This window comes from Hyperolius riggenbachi, chromosome 8, assembly GCF_040937935.1.
Source record: "Hyperolius riggenbachi isolate aHypRig1 chromosome 8, aHypRig1.pri, whole genome shotgun sequence".
Lineage (NCBI taxonomy): Eukaryota > Metazoa > Chordata > Amphibia > Anura > Hyperoliidae > Hyperolius > Hyperolius riggenbachi.
Window position 1 is genome coordinate 257,032,768 of NC_090653.1, and position 21,705 is coordinate 257,054,472.

Genomic DNA, 21,705 nt, shown 5'->3' on the forward strand with positions numbered 1-21,705 from the left:
GCACAGTGAAAGAAAGCATTCCCAGAAGTGAAGTGCAGCTGTTTAGAGCCGTGCAGGAGGATCATATTGCGCTGCAATCACAGTGCCTGCAAAGTTACTGAGCTGTGCTGAGCCAAAAGTTTCCAATGTGATCACTGTGCACAACTACGGAACAGACAGCCTACAATCAGCAGCACGTTATAGCCAGTATGTGTGCTCTACACATCTGGCAGTGGCACCCATGTCCCCTCTCTCTCATCTACCTGTCTCCCTGCAAGGCTGGCTCCCTCCAACAGAACGATCCATCTCAGCTCTGCTTCCAGGACCCCGCTGCCCGCTGAGAGGGGGCGTGTCGCTCCTGGCCCCGCCCCTTTTGCGATCCGAATCACTCATTTTGATGATTCGGATGATTCGACTCACAAAATAGATTCAATTGTTCATGATCCGGACAACACTATTCTAGAGTCATTGCTCATCAGAGAGAGAAGAGGCCAGAGTTCCAGAGAAGTTTTATGGAAGTACAGAAGGCCAAATAGGTATTTAATACACTTATCTATGTTCCCTTATTGTTTGATAGTGTGAGAGTAGGCCTATATAGTGAATCTGTTGTTATGTGTTTACTTGCAGTTCCACCAAATTGAATAAGACATGAAAATTCATCTTCAGAGTACAAATTCAAATGCAAATCAAATCGAATAACACATGCAAATTCAAATACAAGTTGAATATCAAATTCAGAGCACAAATACAAGATCAGATGCCGATTCATCATCAGTATAGATCCAATCAGATCCTGAGTACAGATTCAAGCACAGATAGTCAAATCCATCCACCATCTTATGTTATCTGACAATCTTGTGTTATCTAACAAGATTGAACTGTTAAACCACCTTTTGTGATTTTTATCCACCACATTTTGTACAAGGATTATCTGCTGCACATGTTGCAGTGTTATATGAAGAAAAGTTGAAGTTAAATAAAGAAGTTATTCTAAAGTATTTGGTGTGCTCTTTAAACTACGGTGATCATACGTCCCGCTTTACCCGGGACGCGTCCCGCCTTCGGGGGGCGCTGTCCCAGGCTGCATGAGGTCCCGGGAAACGTCCCGCTTTTAGCGCAGTAAAGCGGACCCGACGGAGATCGACTATTTTCACCTATCTTCATCAGAAGAGCCGCAACAGCGCCCTCGCTGGAGAACGAAAAGGTAAATATTACACAGGCTGTCGGATTTGTCGCCTGTGCGTTCCGGGGGCTGCAGCAAGACCGCCGTGGGACACAGGAGGACGGGGGAAGCCTCGATAGGGTCCAGAGGCTTCCCCCTACTGAGGTGAGTACCCCCCAGGGGAACTTTTTTTCAGTACAGGTTTTCTTTAAATGATGGCTCACCCTGCTGCCGCTAAAAGTCCGGGCGGCGTTAATTACTATTCCCTTCGTAGCAACTTGGAGGGAGAAGTAATTCTGGGTTTGGCAATGGCTGGCACATGATTTATACATTACGTCTGTGGTAGCGCCAACAGTGGCCAGGCACAGCAAGGGGAAAACTCGCTTTGAAATGACCTGCCTCACCTGCACCCCCACATCTAGTACATGCGCCGCTGGCATGTGGACAACGTGCTCGTGGTTTCTTTTTTTTTCAGACGATCCTTTCAAGCATCCTTCTAGAGGTTTGGCCCGACATGGATAATGGACTTCATCGCCATACTCCTGGGTCGGTAGCGTTTGCATCATAGTTTGAAAAAAGATAAATAGATACTAAATAATAATAATAATATTTAATTTGTAGAATAGAGTTTACAAGAGTGCATGATTTTACATAGATACACTTTATGTCTATATCTCATATACAGTATCTTCCTTAAAGGGGAACTGAAGAGAGAGGTATATGGAGGCTGTCATGCTTATTTCCTTTTAGACAATACCAGTTGCTTGGCAGCCCTGCTGATCCTCTGCCTCTAATACTATTAGCCATAGCCCCTGAACAAGCTTGCAGCATATCAGGTGTTTCAGTGGTTCAGACTTATAAGTCTGATCTGACAAGACTAGCTGCATGCTTGTTTCTGGTTTTAATCAGATACTACTGCAGAGAAATAGACCAGCAGGGCTGCCAGGCAACTGGTATTGATTAAAAGGAAATAAACATGGCAGCCTCCATATACCTCTCTCTCTTCAGTTCCCCTTTAAAGAAAACCTAAACTGAAAATTAAAAGTCAAAATAAACATACACAAGTCATACTTACCTCCTGTGTAATCTTTTCTTTAATCTCTTTCTCCTTTCCTGCGTCCTGTTTGTCCACTGTGATCAAGGGAATTCTCCGTCCTCCATTTTGAAAATGGCCATTACCCCATAACAGCTTTCTGGTCAGTACACTGTTAAACTGTAACATCGCCCACTTGAGCAATAGGGAAACAGAAATTACTTGGCACATCAGTCGTCCTCTCAGCTATAACTGACAGCAACTGATAAATAACTGACAGCAACTGATATATTTCAATTCTGACAAAATGTTGTCAGAACTGGAAGGTATCATTGTCAGAAAAAAATGGTGAGCTTCTGAGAGGAACTGATGGCAAGGTAACTATGTAATGTTCATTTGAAGTTACCTCATGTGTTTATTTTAAATAATTTTACTCAGTACAGGTTCCCTTTAATCCTTTAAAGCTCTCCCGTTACTCCAAAAGCCATATAATTGATAATTTATGCCGACCGAAACCACACTCACAAAAAACAAAAAGAAATGCTTAGCTAGCATATATCAGAAAAATACATCCATACTTGGTCAGACATCAACCACACCTCCACACACGTGTACATCACACAGTCCCAGTCCAGCCAAAGTCACTAGTTACCCCCTTCTCTTTAGGTGAAACTAAGTCTTAACTCACCCCATCTATCCCTCCATTGTATGGTTGTTAGGTGCTCGCGGTTTCAATTTAAAAAGACGTTGAACAATAGAGTACGTGAGGAGTTGCACCAGTATGACAGGTGGGCCTGCAGCACTGACCACAGGCACGGGGAGTGCACATTCACTTGAGGACAATATATTGGGGCACCTTTGGTTGCCGTCATGGCTATGCACATGTGCAACCGATCGAGCCCCATGTGACTGATTTTTCAGCATCCCTGAACGATCCTTTCAAGCAGACAAGACACAGAATATTTACATTGCGCTTTTCTCCTGGCAAACTCAAAGTGCCAGAGCTGCAGCCACTAGAGATGGTCCGAACAGTTCGCCGGCAGACAGTTTTTGGCGAATTTCCACTGTTTGCGTCCTCCGCGAACTGCGAGCATATGTCAGGTTTGACCCACCCCCATACATCATTATGGAGCCAAACTTTGACCCCTTATCTCACAGTCAGCAGACACATGGCAGCCAATCAGCTAGCACCCCCTCTTGGACCCCCCACTACCCTATCAAAAAGCAGTTGCGGTGGCCATATTGTATTCATTCTCTGCTGGCTGCTGACTGTTAGTGAGAGCGGGGACAGACTTGCTGCAGATAGATAGGGAAAGTATTAGCTAGGCCTGTGTTCTTGTTCCTCACTTACTGTGAAAGCACCCCAAATAGCCCTTTTAAAGGCTAGTACATCGGTCTCCTGTGTGTTTTTTTGTGTGTGTGACACTCCACAGCCCACTGACACCCAGAGCTTTGTGCACAAGAGCTGTGTTGCATGCACAGAACCACTCCAGTGCATTATTATTAGAGATGGCTCGAATCTGCGATTTTAGGTTCGTGAACCTCGAACACGAACTTCCGCAAAAGTTCGCGAGCCTGTGAACATTGCGAACCGCAATAGACTTCAATGGGCAGGTGAACTTTCAAAACTTCAAACCCTAATTCTGGCCACAAAAGTGATGGAAAAGATGTTTCAAGGAGTCTAAAGGCCCATACTCACGAGGGACTTTTGTCGCCTCAACACACGGCGCGCGCGTGTTGCGGCGACAGGTCGCTCGTGAGTATGGGCCGCCGCACGCGCGCGCACCCCGAACTGTCGCCCGCCGCTCATGTCGCCATGCGATTGAAAGTTTCAATCGCATGGCGACAGTCGCCGCCGCACCTCCCCCGCAACTGTCGCTAGTCCGCGTGAGTACGCGGACTAGCGACAGCAACCTCCATTGTATCATATGGAGCTTCCGGCGGGGGGAGGAGGAACGTCGGCGACAGCTTCCGCCTCGCCGCTGGTCCCTCTTCCGCGTGTGTACGCGGAGGGACCTGGAGAGAAGCTGTCGCCGGCCTGTCGCCCACACGCTCACGTGTGCTGGCGACAGGCAACTTCTGCAGCCCGTGAGTACGGGCCATAACACCTGGAGGGGGGCATGGCGGAGTGGGATACATGCCAAAAGTCCCAGAGAAAATTACGGATTGGACGCACAGCAGGATTTTAAGGGCAGAAATCACATTGCAATGCTAAATTGGAGGCCTAAAGTGCTTGAAAACATCTTGCGTGTGTATACTTCAATCAGGGAGTGTAATTAGAGTTCTGCTTCACACTGACACACCAAACTCACTGTGTAATGCACCGCAAACAGCTGTTTGTGTAGTGACGGCCGTGCTGGACTGGTGCGCACCATGACGAGAGTGCAGGCGATGGCGGTTTTCAAGCCCATATGGTCGCCGGGCTGAGGTAGCTGAATGACAGAACAACAGTGACTGTCCAGCTGATCGAATTTGGTCTGTCCACAATGAAGCAATGACCTTATTATCTTGGGTGTGCCCCCCCCCCCCGACACACTCATATAGCCGGCCGGTCATTGCTTCATTGTGAAATGCAAGCCCCTTCACCGTGGCAAGATAACGATCACGAAGGAGAATTGACACATGTACATGCCTTTTGTTGTTGCAGCCGCAGTGCAGCCAGAAAAATTAGGCAGGCATGTACAGGAACCAGAAAAATTATTATAGCGGCCGCTGCCAGCAGCGGCCTTAAAAATTCAGGAATCCACCTGGAGTCCTTCACCCTGTTGGTGGTGGCGGAGAAGGCAGTCAAGCGGCCTGCAGGGAGAGATGCTGTGTGGGGCCTGGGGACCGACTTAGTCTTGGGGCAGGCAGCCAGTCACAGGGCGTGCAGGCAGAGATGCTGTGTGTGGGGACTGACTTGATAAAGGTGAGGTACTGAACACTTTTTTGACCTAGGCGACTTCTCACTGACAATGCCTCCAGCTGCTCTGAAGGTCCTTTCTGACAGGACGCTTGAGGCAGGGCAAGACAGAAGTTGGATGGCAAATTGTGACAGCTCTGGCCACAGGTCAAGCCTGCGCACCCAGTAGTCCAGGGGTTCGTCGCTGCTCAGAGTGTCTACATCCGCAGTTAAGGCTCGGTAGTCGGCTACCTGCCGTTCAAGGCGTTGGTGGAGGGTGGATCCGGAGGGTGGATCTGGAAAGGGTTAAGGCGAGGCGTTGGACTAAGAATGTCCGCATGTCCGACATCACCATGAGATCGCTAGAGCATCCTGTCCTTGCCTGCATGGACATGGGAGGATGATGAATATTACTGGCAGTAGCACCTTTATTCCATTGCGCTGTGACATCACCCTTAAACGCACTGTAAAGCATACTTGCCAACTTGTTGTGCAAGTGCTGCATCCTTCCTGCCTTCTGGTGATTTGGTAACATCTCCGCCACTTTGTGATTATACCGAGGGTCTAGTAGCGTTGCCACCCAGTACAGGTCATTCCCCTTGAGTTTTTTTTATATGGGGGTCCCTCAACAGGCTGGACAGCATAAAAGACGCCATCTGCACAAAGTTGGATGCCAACGTGCTATACATCCACCAGGCTGCTTTTTTTCTGATTGTCAAAAAGTTTCCCGTCCTCCTAATGCAGGGGTCCCCAAACGTTTTGGGTCGAGGGCCGGGTCAACATACTTCAGACTGCTGGGGGGCCGGAGTATACATAGAATTATGTAGAAGTTTTTGCGGGCCAGACAGTGAAGCATACCCAGGTGACAACCTGCAGTCCAATTGGACAGCAGTGTCACCTGATGTGGAATTTGATTGGAAACCAGCGAATTACTGCTTTCTGGCTTCCATGTGGATGGGCGGTGCCAGCACTGCGATTTTATATGCGGACCACCAATATTTAAAGATGTAGCTGACCACATCTATAAGTAATACATTTTGGGTGTGGGGGGCCGGTAAAAAAGCCTCAGGGGGCCACATTCGGCCCGCGGGCCTTAGTTTGAGGACCACTGTCCTAATGCATCCTGGAAGCCTGATCGTATGCTTCAAGGACTTTTTGACTGTAGCCATCTTGTGGCCAAATAGTAAAACTACACCCACATCTATTTTTTATTAAAGCAGAATATAACCCTGCATTTCAACTTTGCTCTAAAACATTATTTACAGCATATTATATGCAAAAAGCATTTTTTTTTTACTAGACCAGCATTGGAAGGGTTAAACACAGAGGTTTAAAGTTCCGTGGAGAGATATGCAGAAGTTCAGAGTGTTACATTCTATTTAGTTATATGTATCTATTGAGAAATGTTACACACTCTTTGGCTGTCCTCCAGCTCCTTCTCAGTCAGAGAGAGTGAGTCACATTCAACACTTAGATACATTTATGTAAACAAAATGTATCTATGTCAGCTTCCGATGCTTCTGCAGAAATCTCCAGGAACTTTAAAGCACTGTGTAACCCTTCCAATGCTGGTCTAGTAAAAAAAAATGCTGGTTGCATATAATATACTGTAAATAATGTTTTAGAGCAAAGTTGAAATGCAGGGTTATATTCCGCTTTAAACAAATGCATTATTTTACATTTAAAATTAGCTGTTTACCTCTGACACCACAAATTACCCAAATAACATTTTTAATAACAAAAAAAAGAATAAAAAAAAATTACAATAAAAAAAACAAACAACATAAATATTTACCTAAGGGTCTGAACTTTTTAAATAAGCATGTCAAAGGAGTATATTAATATAACTTTTTAAAAAGGAACTGTAACATCAAAATGTCCCCTGGGGGGTACTCACCTCGGATGGGGGAAGCCTCAGGATCCTAATGAGGCTTCTCACGCCGTCCTCCGTCCCTTGGGGGTCTCGCTGCAGCCCTCCGTACAGCGGCGACGTAAATATTTACCTTCCCGGCTCCTGCGCAGGCGCTCTGGTGGCTGTCGGCTCCGAAGTAGGCGGAAATACCCGATCGTCGTCGGGTCTGCTCTACTGCGCAGGTGCAAGTCTCCTGGGCCTGCGCAGTAGAGCGGACCCGACGGAGATCGGGTATTTCCGTCTAGTTCCGAGCCGAAAGCAGCCTCAGCACAACGCTGGAGCTTACAAAGGTAAATATTGAATTGACAGTCGGGTCTGTCGCCGGCTGTTCGGAGGGCTGCAGCGAGACCCCCGTGGGACAGAGGACGGAGTGGGAAGCCTCATTAGGATCCCGAGGCTTCCCCCACCCAAGGTGAGTACCCCCCAGGGGATCTTTTTGATGTTACAGAGTCTCTTTAAATTATGGGCTTGTAAATAGTGATGGACGCAAATTGAAAAAAGGCACCTTTATTTCGAAATAAAACATTGGCGCCATACATTGTGATAGGGACATCATTTAAATGGGGTAATAAGTGGGACAAATGGGCAAATAAAATACATGGGTTTTAATTACGGTAGCATGAATTAATTTTAAACTATAATGGCCAAAAACTGAGAAATAATAATTTTTTTCCATTTCTTTCTTAATATTCCTGTTAAAATGGATTTAGAATAAAACAATTCTTAGCAAAATGTCTATCACCCAAAGAAAGCCTTATTGGTGGCGGAAAAAACAAGATCTAGACCAAATCATTGTGATGAGTAGTGATAAAGTTATTGGCAAATGAATTGGAGGTGAAAGATACTCAGATGCAAAAAATAAACAACCCTGTGGGCTTAAGTGGTTAAAAGGCTGCAAACACCCGAAAAATAAGTCCCCGATATCTCTCAGGCATGCCGGCTGGTTAAGATTTCTGGTTGACTGAGTTCTGGATAACGGGGACTTTGCTGTAGTAGGGACTGGGAGCATAGAAACATGAGAAGTTCAAACCAGTATAATCAGGACATCCAGCAATACATGTACAAATACATACATAATTGATGTGTGGTTTGAGACATCACCAATGTAGATGTTCATATAATAAAGTACAGAAGAAACAAGAAATATTAGGAGAAGGAGCCTATGAGACCGGGGGGCTTGGGGGCCGCCATAGGCTGTAATGTGAGTTACAGCTATAGCATAGCAGCACTCAGAGGGTAATTTGGGAGCCTGTAAAAGACGGAGCCCAGATTCCGAAAAAAAAACCAGTGCAATTCAGCCTCCAGCAATAGCCGGCAGCCGCATTGCATAGTTCCCCTAAGTCTATGGCAGCCTGCAGAAATAGTAATGCTGTCAGAAAATTTGCAATAGCAGGGTAAGCCGTTTTTCGGCTTCATCCTGCGCCAAAATTTCCCAGCACCAGTGCTGGGCCGAAATTACGCATTAGCGTAACTACGCATCGTAATTCACTACAAATGCACCGTAAGCGTTACGTGTAAGGTTACGGTATTACACGTAATTAATTACGCGTAGACCGTAGGTTACGTTATTTAGCGTAACAAATTACGCGTAAGACAGTAAACTCCTATTGAAATTAAACAGTCTGCCGTAATCGCGTAATATTACGCTCCCGTATAATATAAAAAAGCCGCCGACTTTAAGAGTTAATAGCAAAGCCCCCTTAAGTGCTAAGAGCCTCAAATTTGGAGAATATATTAAGGAGATCAGAAGGAATAAGAGGAAAAATTTTTTTTCAAAAAGACCTTATAGTTTTTGAGAAAATCGATGTTAAAGTTTCAAAGGAAAAATATATACATTTAAAAACCCGCCGACTTTAACGGTTAATAGCAAAGCCTGCTTAAAATTTAGGAACACCAAATTCCCAGGGTATATTAAGGGGATCAGTGGGAATAAGAGGGAAATTTTTTTTTTCAAAAAGACCTTATAGTTTTTGAGAAAATCGATTTTTAAGTTTCAAGGGCAAAAATGTCTTTTAAATGCGGAAAATGTCAGTTTTTTTTGCACAGGTAACAATAGTGTATTATTTTCATAGATTCCCCCAAGTGGGAAGAGTTTTACTTACTTCGTTCTGAGTGTGGGAAATATAAGAAAAAAACGACGTGGGGTCCCCCCTCCCAGACCTCTTTAACCCCTTGTCCCCCATGCAGGCTGGGGCTCCGCACCCTGACTATACCAGCCCGCATGGTCCATGGATTGGGGGGTCTCGGAAGGGGAGGGGTAGCCAAGCTTTCCTGTCCAATCCAAGGACAAGGGGCTCTTCTCCACCTCCGATGGGCGGTGGAGGTGGAGGCCGCGATTTCCTGGGGGGGTTCATGGTGGCATCTGGGAGTCCCCTTTAAAATGGGTAAGAGGTACAAGTACAAGTACCCCTATACTCATTTCTCCTGGGAGGGGGGGTGGGCATCTGGGGGACCCCTTTTTAAAGGGGACTCCCAGATGCCACCATGAACCCCCCCCCTCAGGAAATCGCGGCCTCCACCTCCACCGCCCATCGGAGGTGGAGAAGAGCCCCTTGTCCTTGGATTGGACAAGGGCTCGGAGGGGGAGGGGAAAGCTTGGCTGCCCCTCCCCTTCCGAGACCCCCCAATCCATGGACCATGCGGGCTGGTATAGTCAGGGTGCGGAGCCCCACGTGGCCGGTGCTCCGCATTCTGGCTATCCCAGCCTGCATGGGGGACAAGGGGTTAAAGAGGTCTGGGAGGGGGGACCCCACGTCGTTTTTTTTTTATATTTCCCACACTCAGAACGAAGTAAGTAAAACTCTTCCCACTTGGCGGAATCTATGAAAATAATACACTATTGTTACCTGTGCAAAAAAACCTGACATTTTCCGCATTTAAAAGACATTTTTGCCCTTAAAACTTAAAAATCGATTTTCTCAAAAACTATAAGGTCTTTTTGAAAAAAAATGTTTCCTCTTATTCCCACTGATCCCCTTAATATACCCTGGGAATTTGGTGTTCCTAAATTTTAAGCAGGCTTTGCTATTAACCGTTAAAGGGTTTTTAAATGTATATATTTTTCCTTTGAAACTTTAACATCGATTTTCTCAAAAACTATAAGGTCTTTTTGAAAAAAATGTATTCCTCTTATTCCTTCTGATCTCCTTAATAAATTCTCCAAATTTGAGGCTCTCAGCAATAAAGGGGGCTTTGCTATTAACCCTTAAAGTCGGCGGCTACCTAACATTGATCCATGCGTCAACTTTTCCGCTTGGGAGCATTGCCTTACGCATTAATTGCAAGTAGGAGATTATGCGTAAGGCAATAACGTAACAACCTGCATTACGGTATTCTTACGCATAATTGCGTAAGGGCCATGCGTAATTACAGACATGAACCGTAGATAAATGTCTACGCCGTAAGCGTAATTCCGTAATGCGTAATATCGTAAAATTACGCGTAATGATCCGTAAGCGTAGTTTTTTCCATTACGCCCAGCACTGCCCAGCACCCCTTTTGCATGTATGCTGCCCTTGCCAGCTTAAAATCTATTCTAAAAGCCCATTTGCACTGGGGCGATGCGCAGGGGTTTACTGCCTATCGCCGAATCACCGGCGATTGCAAGCACTTTAAAAAAAAGCACTAGTGTGATTTAACCAGTTCACCCCCAAGGGTTTTTACCCTAACGGACCAGAGCAATTTTCACCTGTCAGTGCTCCTCCCTTTTATTCCCTAATAACTATATTACTACTTATCACAAGGAAATGATCTATACCTCGTTTTTTTCGCCACCAATTAGGCTTTCTGTGGGTAGTACATTTTGCTACGAATTTTTTTATTCTAATTGCATTTTAATTGGAAAAATACAAAAAAATTGGGAAAAAATCGTTATTTCTCAGTTTTCAGCCATTATAGTTTTAAAATTAAATATGCTCCTGTTGATAAAACCAACACATTGTATTTGCCCAGTAGTCCCGATTATTAAACCGTTTAAATTATGTCCCTATCACAATGTATGCCGACAATATATTATTTTGAAATATAGGTGTTATTTTTCTGTTTTGTTTTGTTTTTGTTCTGGCCATAATTACAAGCCCCTATGTAATAAAGTAAAATTATTTTTCCCTCATACAATATAGATTAAAAAAGCTGAGTCCCTAAGGCAACTATTTATTTATTTATAGCTGATTTTTTTTTTAAAAGTGTTTTTTTTTTGAGGGGGGGAAAGGGTGGAAATGTAATTTAATTTTAACAATATTGTGTAGATATTATGTATTTGCCTGTATGTGCAATATACTTTTTGGCCACAAGATGGCGCTAGTGAACACTCTCCCATTAGGAAGTGATCACTTTTTTTTTCTTTTTACATTCTAGCAACTGTGACAGTTTCCTGTTTTGTGAATGGATGCGGCCGCTGTTCGCGGTCGCGTCCATTCACTCCAGGCAGTGCGATTGGGTAGAGGACCGCTCGGTCCTCTTCCCCAATCACCCAGCACGGGAACCCAATGGAAACGGCGGCGGTAGCGGCGCGGACACGTGCGGAGCGGCGGCGGGAACGCGCGACGTATTAAAACGTCATGTTTAATAGGGGAAAGCATGACGTTTTAATACGTATGCTTGCCGTTAAATGGTTAAAGTATATGGCAGTGATTACACTGCCACGATCGCGGTAAACGCAAAACATGGTGCATGCAACAATTTGTCACAATTTTAGCGCTCACAATTGCAATGTTAAAAACACAAATCGTGATTGCTCAAAAATGCTTGAATGCGTGAAATATCGCCACCGCAAAATGCTAGCGATAATCGTTCAAGATGTTGCTTGTATATCAAGTCAAAATTTCACAAAAATGTTTGCTTGTATTGCAAAGCACTCTTAGCCCCCCTAGCGGTATTCATGAGCTGAGCTTGGGCTGAGTTTGACAAGCTCAGAGCGGTAAGCCCCAGGCTGGCTGCTACCACTGCGTGCTTTGTGTTCCTGGGTCCCGTGCGCAATTAGCGGTAGCCAGTGGGACCCAGGCTTCTCCCCCATGGCCGATGGAATCCCCATACCTTCATTCTTTTTCCGGGGGATCCCAGCGACCACTCACGATGGCTGAGCGGCGAGTGTGCGGCGGTGCGACGTGACGTCGAGCGGCGTGACGTCATCGGCTGTGGGGCTAAAATTAATGTGGACCTGGACCCGATCTGTGTGTATATGTATACATATATACTTTATGTATGTGTGTATATATATATATATATATATATATATATATATATATACTGTACATACATTCACCTAAAGGATTATTAGGAACACTATACTAATACCGTGTTTGACCTCCTTTCGCCTTCAGAATGCTGAAAGCATTCTTTAGAAATGTTGCCCCATATTCATAGGATAGCACCTTGCAGTTGATGGAGATTTGTGGGATGCACATCCAGGGCACAAAGCTCCCGTTCCATCACATCCCAAAGATGCTCTATTGGGTTGAGATCTGATGACTGTGGGGGCCATTTTAGTACTGTGAACTCATTGTCATGTTCAAGAAATCCATTTGAAATGATTTGAGCTTTGTGACATGGTGTATTATCCTGCTGGAAGTAGCCATCAGAGGATGGGTGCATGGTGGTCATGAAGGGATGGACATGGTCAGAAACAATGCTCAGGTAGCCCGTGGCATTTAAACAATGCCCAATTAGCACTAAGGGGCCTAAAGTGGCGTACGTTAAAAAGGGGCGCTGGGAAAAAAGGGCACGGGGTTTTAAACGATAAACATGGATAACGGTTAAAAATATAATGTACTATATTTCGTTTAAATATTCGTTTTTATAAAGTTATAAATCATTAAATAATGTTCATGAAATCGGCAATTGTGAAAACGTTAATCTTCCGTTTAAAAAGTGAAATGTATAATCACGTTTAAATAAAAATTAGTAAGTAACCCTCCCTGTACCTACCCCTAACCCCTAGACCCCCGTATTGGTGCCTAAACCTAAGACTCCCCTGGTGGTGCCTAAACCTAAGACCCCACTGGTGGTGCCTAAACCTAAGACCCCCCTGGTGGTGCCTAAACCTAAGACCCCCCTGGTGGTGCCTAAACCTAAGACCCCCCTGGTGGTGCCTAAACCTAAGACCCCCCTGGTGGTGCCTAAACCTAAGACTCCCCTGATGGTGCCTAAACCTAAGACTCCCCTGATGGTGCCTAAACCTAAGACGCCCCTGATGGTGCCTAAACCTAAGACCCCCCTGGTGGTGCCTAAACCTAAGACGCCCCTGATGGTGCCTAAACCTAAGACCCCCCTGGTGGTGCCTAAACCTAAGACCCCCCTGGTGGTGCCTAAACCTAAGACCCCCCTGGTGGTGCCTAAACCTAAGACCCCCCTGGTGGTGCCTAAACCTAAGACTCCCCTGATGGTGCCTAAACCTAAGACGCCCCTGATGGTGCCTAAACCTAAGACCCCCCTGGTGGTGCCTAAACCTAAGACCCTTCTTAGTGATCACTGTATTGTGTGTAGAATAATGTTTTAGAAACAGTAAGGGATAAAATATATTACAATTTACGTTACGTACTGATCGCTTTATTTTGTGAATAATAATGTTTTACAAACAGTAAGGGATAACATTTAAAATACTGTTTTATTGAAATAGGAAAAGTAAATCATCACAAGCAGATATAAAACATTAAAAATCTTCGGGCGCCCTTGGAAAACGTTATTATTCTCGGGCGCCCTTTTTTCCCGTTCGGCGCCCAGTAAACGATATTTATTATGGGAGTGAATGGCGGCGCCCGATTTGTCCACTAGCCTCCTGCGCCCTTTTTTACTGTTACCCCTAAAGTGTGCCAAGAAAACATCCCCCCCACCATTACACCACCACCACCACCAGCCTGCACAGTGGTAACAAGGCACGATGGATCAATGCTCTCATCCTGTTTACGCCAAATTCTGACTCTATCGAGACTCGTCATCACCAGACCATTATTATTATTATTATTTATTGTATTTATAAAGCGCCGACATATTACGCAGCGCTGCACAATAGATAAATGGGTAAAAATACAGGGGTGTAGCAATAGGGGTTGTAGAGGTAGCCACCTGAGGGCCCTTGGGCCAGAGGGGCCCCGAAGGGCCCTCCCTCAAATACAGTATTAGCTCTTTATTGGTCCTGTGCTGGTAATAATTACTTCTATAGATACTTTGAATAGTAGTGATCACTAACAAGCTGCTCCCCATCCCCTTCTTGCACCTCTCACACTGTAGTTGCCATAGACAGGTTTTGGTGCGCCGTATCAATTGTTATGTACAGAGTGCTTGGGGGCCCCATTATAAAACTTGCGTCGGTGCCAGGGGCGTAACTAGAAATTACTGGGCCCCACTGCAAAACTTTGGATGGGGCCCCCTCTCCCCAAACCTGCAGAGAATAGAAAGCACTTTCTCTCTGTGCCCAGACCCTGCAAGCATCACTACAGGACACAGCACTTGGAGAGGGGTAAAGAGGATGGGGGAAGAAAAGAGCTGGACACAAGACCCTGCTGAACATTGAATATTAACTGTCTAAAAATCTTTGTCTGCAAAACTTTGTATGTTCCTTAAAGAAAACCTGAACTGAAAATTAAAAGTCAAAATAAGCATACACAAGTCATACTTACCTTCCATGTAGTCTACTCCTCAGTGTCTTTCTCCTGTCCCGCATCCTGTTTGTTCACTGTGATCAAGAGAATTTTCCGTCCTCCATTTTGAAAATGGCCATTACCCATAATAGCTTTCTGGTCAGCACACAGTTAAACATCACCACTTGAGCCATAGGGAAACATGGACATTACCTGGTAAATCAGTTTTCCTCTCAGCTATAACTGACAGCAACTGATATTTTACTGACAGCAACTGATATATTTCAGATCTGACAAAATATTGTCAGAATTGGAAGGGATCATTGTCAGAAGAAAATGGTGAGCTTCTGAGAGGAACTGATGGCAAGGTAACTCTGTAATGTTCATTTGAAGTTACTTCATGTGTTTATTTTAAATATTTTTACTCAGTACAGGTTCTCTTTAACAGTGGCTGAGCAGATGCAGTCATTAGAACAATTGTGCAGAGAACAGAAAGCTTTTTCTATCCTTGCCCTTAGTTGTCAGTCTCTCAGAATGGGGCCCCCTGTGGCTTCTGGGCCCTCCTGCGGCTGCATCCCTTGCAGGGTCTATTGTTACGCCCCAAGGAGGAGAGATCTGGGGTGTGGAGGTATATCTGGGTGTCATCGGCATACAGGTGGTAATTAAAACCCACAGAGGAGAAGATTTTGTCAATTGAGGTAGTATAGAGTGAGAACAGCAGTGGTCCTAGAACGGAACCTTGAGGAACACCAACTGAGAGGGGTGTAGGAGTGGATGAGGAGCCATTGAAGAATGTTGTGAAGGAGCGGTTGGAGAAGTAGAATGAGATCCAGGCTAAGGCTAGCTCCTGAATGCCCATTGACTGCAGGGAGTGACCACTTTGGTGAGGGCTGTTTCTGTAGTATAAGCTGTACAAAAACCAAATTACAGGGGATCGAGAAGGGAGTTGGAATTGAAGAAGTTGGTGAGGCGTTGGTGGGCCAGGCGTTCAAGAATTTTCGAGGCAAAAGGGAGGAGGAAGATTGGGCGGTAGTTGGATGACAGTGCAGGCTCAAGTGAAGGATTCTTCAGCAGGGGAAGCACAGTGGCCTGTTTGAATACGGAGGGGAAGATGCCATTGGAGAAGGAGAAGTTGAACAGGTGGGTGAGGACAGGGGCCAGATCAGAAAAATGTGGGCGGAGGGAATCAGATGGGGCAGGAAGTGGCAGGTGGGGTGAGCTGGAGGGGGCGATGGAGTGGAGAAGGGAAATGTCCCTCCAGATGGTTGTAATTTTGTTGATAAAGTAGTTTGATAGGTCAGTGGCTGAGAGGGTGGAGGTTGGGGTGGAGGTGTGGGGTTGAGTAGGGCATTGAAGCTGGCAAAAAGACGATGTGGGTTGGAGGCTTGGGTAGCGATCAAGCAAGTGAAGTATTTCTGTTTGCTACCAGCGAGGGCAGTATGGTACATCTGCAACTTGGTCTTGTATCCCATGAAATTATGGTTGTGGCGGGATTTCCTCCATTTGCGTTCTGCAGCTCGTGTCTCTTTTTGTAATTTTTTTGTGAGGGCAGTGTGCCAGGGTTGGGGCGACAGTTGGTACAAAAGGTCAGGGGAGCAGCATGATCTAAGGCCCGGTTCACACTGGCGTTGTTTTGCAGACCGCAGCCAGACCGCAAGGTCCGCAAACGGAACGGATGATTAAGGGTCCATTGTTAATCAATGGACCCGTGCGCACTCGTCCGTTCCTCCGGATTCGGATGCGATCTGCGGTCTGGCCTGCGGTCCGGAATTTTCCAACCTGCTCCAATTTTCCGGACCGGTCCTCCGTCCACCGCCGCCGGACCGGATCCGGACAAGAAATCCAGCACAACAGGAACTGAGGGGAAACGGAAGTGCACAACACACTTCCGGATGAAAGCTGGACGTCCTACCCCACTTCCTGTGGGGTTCTCTATGGTACAGGCGGCCATGTGGATGTACCCAGCACCGGACAGCCCCCAGCCTCTCCACAGCCACCCCAGAACACAGCGGAGGACAGAAGGACCCGACCATCCAGACGCAGGGCCCCGGGGGACGAGGAGGAAGATGTCCGCACAGCAGGCTCTCCCCAAGAAGGACTCCAGCGCTTTTCCAGACCTTCCAGGCCCCTCTTTGAAAACGGAAACGGATCCAGGACGCATGAAAAACGGAAGAAGATCCGGATGAAAACTGAACGTGACCTGACCGGATCCTGATGGCCTCCTGATGGCAAACGGATGTTCTCAGAACGGACCGGAATGGACCCGTGCCACCGGTAAGTTTTTCATCAAAACGCAAGTGTGAACCGGGCCTAAGGCTGCTGAGAGGTTACGATTGTATTGAACTGACGCTTGGTTGGGGCAGGTTAGGCTGGGGAGGGAGGAGGAGAGGGAGTGGAGGGGTGTGGCTAGTACATTGGGGTCAAGGTTGCACAGATCTCTCTGCCACCGTCCAGGTCGGGGAGGGGGGGCAGAGGGTGCTGGACGAAGTGAGGGTGAAGGTGATGAGGTGGTGGTCGGAGATGGGGAATGGTGCAGGCTTTTATTCTGGCATATTTTGGTGATTTTTAAGAATTGGAGGCCTAAAATTCTTGAAAAAAGAACGCTTTTGACTCATAGCTTTATGGTCCTCTTTTTTTTTTTTTTTTTACCAACCTTTGGTTACTTTTCAATTGTAAAAGATAAATAAGTTATTTTAAAGAGAATATGAAAATAATCTCCTGGGAGATAACTCAGGAGAAAAAATTAATCGCATATAGGCCCCTGTGTCATATTATTATTATTATTTATTTATAAAGCGCCAACATATTCCGTGGCGCTGTACAATGTAAGAAAACAAACAAGGGATACATAATGATACAGACAATGATATACATATACAAATATGAACACTGATACAAGATACAGCACTGATGATTACAATTTGATCTAACATGATGACTAAAATGTATAGATGTCTAACAGTGTGCAAGCAATTACATTAATAACAGTCCATACCACCAAATCTCTGCTGACTAATGTTGGAGAACACTGTAGATCACACCTTAAGATCAGGGCCGGGCCGAGGCAGAGGTAGGAGAGGCTCCAGCGTCAGGGCGCAGTGTAGGAGGGGGCGCACAACTCACTCAGCTATCATTCTCCTATTGTGTTTGAAGCAGAGAGAAATAAGAAAAGGGGATACACGGCAGTGACTGCAAGCCAGATAACTAGAGATTAAGGTGTTGGGGGCCCTGGGGCACCTCTTAGTCTAATAGCAATCAGTGTGTGACGGCTGGGGTGGGAGGGATGGAGGAGGGGCCTCTAACTCTAATAGTAATCAGTGTGTGACGGCTGGGGATGGAGGGATGGAGGGGAGCACTTTGGTGTCTTAGCCTTGGGTGCTGGAGGACCTTCTCCCGGCTCTGCTTAAAGGGGAACTGAAGAGAGAGGTATATGGAAGCTGTCATGTTTATTTCCTTTTAGACAATACCAGTTGCCTGGCAGCCCTGCTGATCCTCTGCCTCTAATACTATTAGCCATAGCCCCTGAACAAGCATGCAGCAGATCAGGTGTTTCAGTGGTTCAGACTTATAAGTCTGATCTGACAAGACTAGCTGCATGCTTGTTTCTGGTTTTAATCAGATACTACTGCAGAGAAATAGACCAGCGGGGCTGCCAGGCAACTGGTATTGATTAAAAGGAAATAAACATGACAGCCTCCATATACCTCTCTCTTCAGTTCCCCTTTAAGATGCTCGTTAACAGTACAATCTTGTGAAGAATCTTTTTTTTGATCATAGTATTCACATTATATTGTATGAAAACAAAGCAGATGGTGGGTGGGCCCTTTGCATCCTGATAATCGTCTTATCGTTCGTTTCCGTAAAGCAAGCCCGAGGGAAACCTGATACTTACCTATAAAAGGGGAAGCCTCTGGATCGTAAGGAGGCTTCCCATCAGAGCAGGATCATCCACTAAGCAACCTAGGCAGGTGCTTGGGGCCTAGTGGGTGTCAAGGGGCCCACCAGCCTTACTCTTTGACCTCTCTTCATTTCATCTTACCAAAAGGGCCACAAGGAAGCCCCAAATCTACGACCTTGCCAGGGCCCCTTTACATCTTAATCCATCTCTACTTCCCATGTCCTCCACCATTGGCCATTATAGGAATTACGGCTATAGCTGCGCTCAGTGAGTAATTTGGGCACCAATCAAAAGACGTAGTACAAATTACTACAAAACACTGTAATTCGGCTGCCAGCAATAACTGGAAGCCGGATTCTATCATTCCCCACTATCCATGGCGGCCTGGAGGGGGAATAGTAATTAACGCCGCTGGGACTTGTGCGCCCAAATCTCCAGATGAATTATAGTTATGCCTACCCAGGATCTCCTTGAAGTTTGCTTCCGTGCTCCCAGCTGTGTACAAACACAGCTGTGCTGGGTGACACGCAGTGCGTCCTGCCCGCACCCCACTTAGTACGCCACTGGGGGATAGCAGGGGTTCAAAGGAGGATGATGCCAGGCCCCTTATACACTCACCAGGCCCTAGGCACCTGCAATGAATGCCTAGTTGGTGCTCCAACCTACTCCATTTAGAAGCGGTAGTCCCACAGCTCAGCACATAATGTGCATATGGTCGTTTCCAGACAATAGGAAATAAGGAAAGCCGCAGCCTGTAATAAGAGGCTGTTACATTTCAGCCTGGACACATTGCGCTGTGTTGTCTCATTCCCACCGCCGGGCATTATCCTGACAGCAGACCCAGCTGCTGCTGACAATACACTTTTACCATCTATTTACCCCTATTTAGAAGGACCTCAATAGATCATCACAGATGTCTGAAAATAAAGAGCGCATGGCCTGGCATCGTAGCTCGCTATAAATCACCAATCAAGCATGCTGCAATTTCTCCCAACCAGCAAGCGGCTACATCTGTCTGTGATTTACTGACTCCCCGGCAGCCCCGCTCTTCGTAAATAAATAATCGTGCACAGCGCCACAGCCACTCTGGCCAGTGGGGTAATCATGATTGAGCTAGTCAGGACAGCTGCATTTCAGAAAACCAACACTAGAGGGCAATCTGTCATCTCAAGCCAGCTCGACTGTCTTCTGCCACTGCTCCAGCAGCACGCTCCCTACAGGGCTTTCCATTCAGGGTCAAACGCCTCTAAACGCAGCTCAGTGTCTCATGTTTGTAGGTACATAGATTGATGAGCTGCAGATGAGGTCACTGGAATGTGGTTATCGAGTCCTATGGAGAAGAAGTAAGGGCCGGTTCACACTTGCGGTTTTGCAAAAACCGCACCGGATGTCCGGACCGCACCGGAGCCGGATCGGACCTGAACCGTACGGTTCCTGTCCGGATCCGGTCCGGTTGCATACGGTTTCCGTGCGGTATGAACACGGTTGTGGTCCGGATCCGGATTCTTAAAGAGTAACAACCTGTATAAAAACAAAAAAAAATGTTGGGGTCTGGGAGGTCAGCAGAAGGGGGACCTGTGGAATCAGGCCCTCTGCTGTTTAGCACTCACCTCCACCTCCGACATGCTGCCAACATCTCCGGATCCGGATCCAGCTGTGCTGCTCCACTCCAAAATGCTTGCCCATGTGTCCCCAGCCAATATCGCCGCAAAAATCCGCATAGGAAGTGGGGTAGAACATCCGGATTTTTTGCCAGTGTGTTGTGCGCTCTCCGGTTCTCATTGGTTTCCATTGGCCGGATGGTGCAGTCCGGCTCCGCCCCGGATACGGCTGCCGGAGGAGCCGGACCAAAAAATAGCGCATGTTGGAACGGACACCGGAGTCCGGATCCGGTCCGGCTCCGGTCCGGACGAAACGGACGCATGTGAACGGTGGCATAGACTTACATTGCTATGCCGTGCGTCCGTTTCGTCCGGCCAGCATGCGGTGCGGCTCCGGCACGGCTATTCCGGATAGCCACCGCTAATGTGAACCGGGCCTAAGACAGAGGATTGCAGGAAAGAGTCAGAAATCACAGCTCAATAAAGGGTCCTATTTATTAAAGAAGTGTTCGGGCTTCATAAGTAGTCATAAGTAGTCTATTGACAGATTTATTAAAAAAAATAATATAAGCTGTATTCTAAGTTTTTGTCAGTATACAGAAATCAGTGTGACGAAGGCTTAACCACTTAAGGACTGCAGTCATAAAACCCCTTAAGGACCAGAGCCTTTTTTTCCATTCAGACCACTGCAGCTTTCACGGTTTATTGCTCAGTCATACAACCTACCACCTAAATGAATTTCACCTCCTTTTCTTGTCACTAATACAGCTTTCTTTTGGTGCTATTTGATTGCTGCTGCGAGTTTTACTTTTTATTATATTCATCAAAAAAGACATGAATTTTGTCAAAAAAATGACTTTTTTAACTTTCTGTGCTGACATTTTTCAAATAAAGTAAAATTTCCTGTACATTTGAGTGCGAAAGTTATTCTGCTACATGTCTTTGATAAAAAAAAAAAAACATTCAGTGTATATTTATTGGATTGGGTAAAAGTTATAGCGTTTACAAACTATGGTGCAAAAAGTGAATTTTCCCATTTTCAAGCATCTCTGACTTTTCTGCGCACCTGTCAGGTTTCATGAGGGGCTAAAATTCCAGGATAGTACAAATACCCCCCAAATGACCCCATTTTGGAAAGAAGACATCCCAAAGTATTCAGTGAGAGGCATGGTGAGTTCATTGAAGATTTTATTTTTTGTCACAAGTTAGCGGAAAATGACAGTTTGTGACAGAAAAAAAAAAAAAAAAAGTTTCCATTTCTTCTAACTTGCGACAAAAAAAAATGAAATCTGCCACGGACTCACTATGCTCCTCTCTGAATACCTTGAAGTGTCTACTTTCCAAAATGGGGTCATTTGTGGGGTGTGTTCACTGTCCTGGCATTTTGGGGGGTGCCTAATTGTAAGCACCCCTGTAAAGCCTAAAGATGCTCATTGGACTTTGGGCCCCTTAGCGCAGTTAGGCTGCAAAAAAGTGCCACACATGTGGTATTGCCGTACTCAGGAGAAGTAGTATAATGTGTTTTGGGGTGTATTTTTACACATACCCATGCTGGGTGGGAGAAATATCTCCGTAAATGACAATTTTTTTTATTTTTTTTACACACAATTGTCAATTTATAGAGATATTTCTCCCACTCAGCATGGGTATGTGGAAAAATAC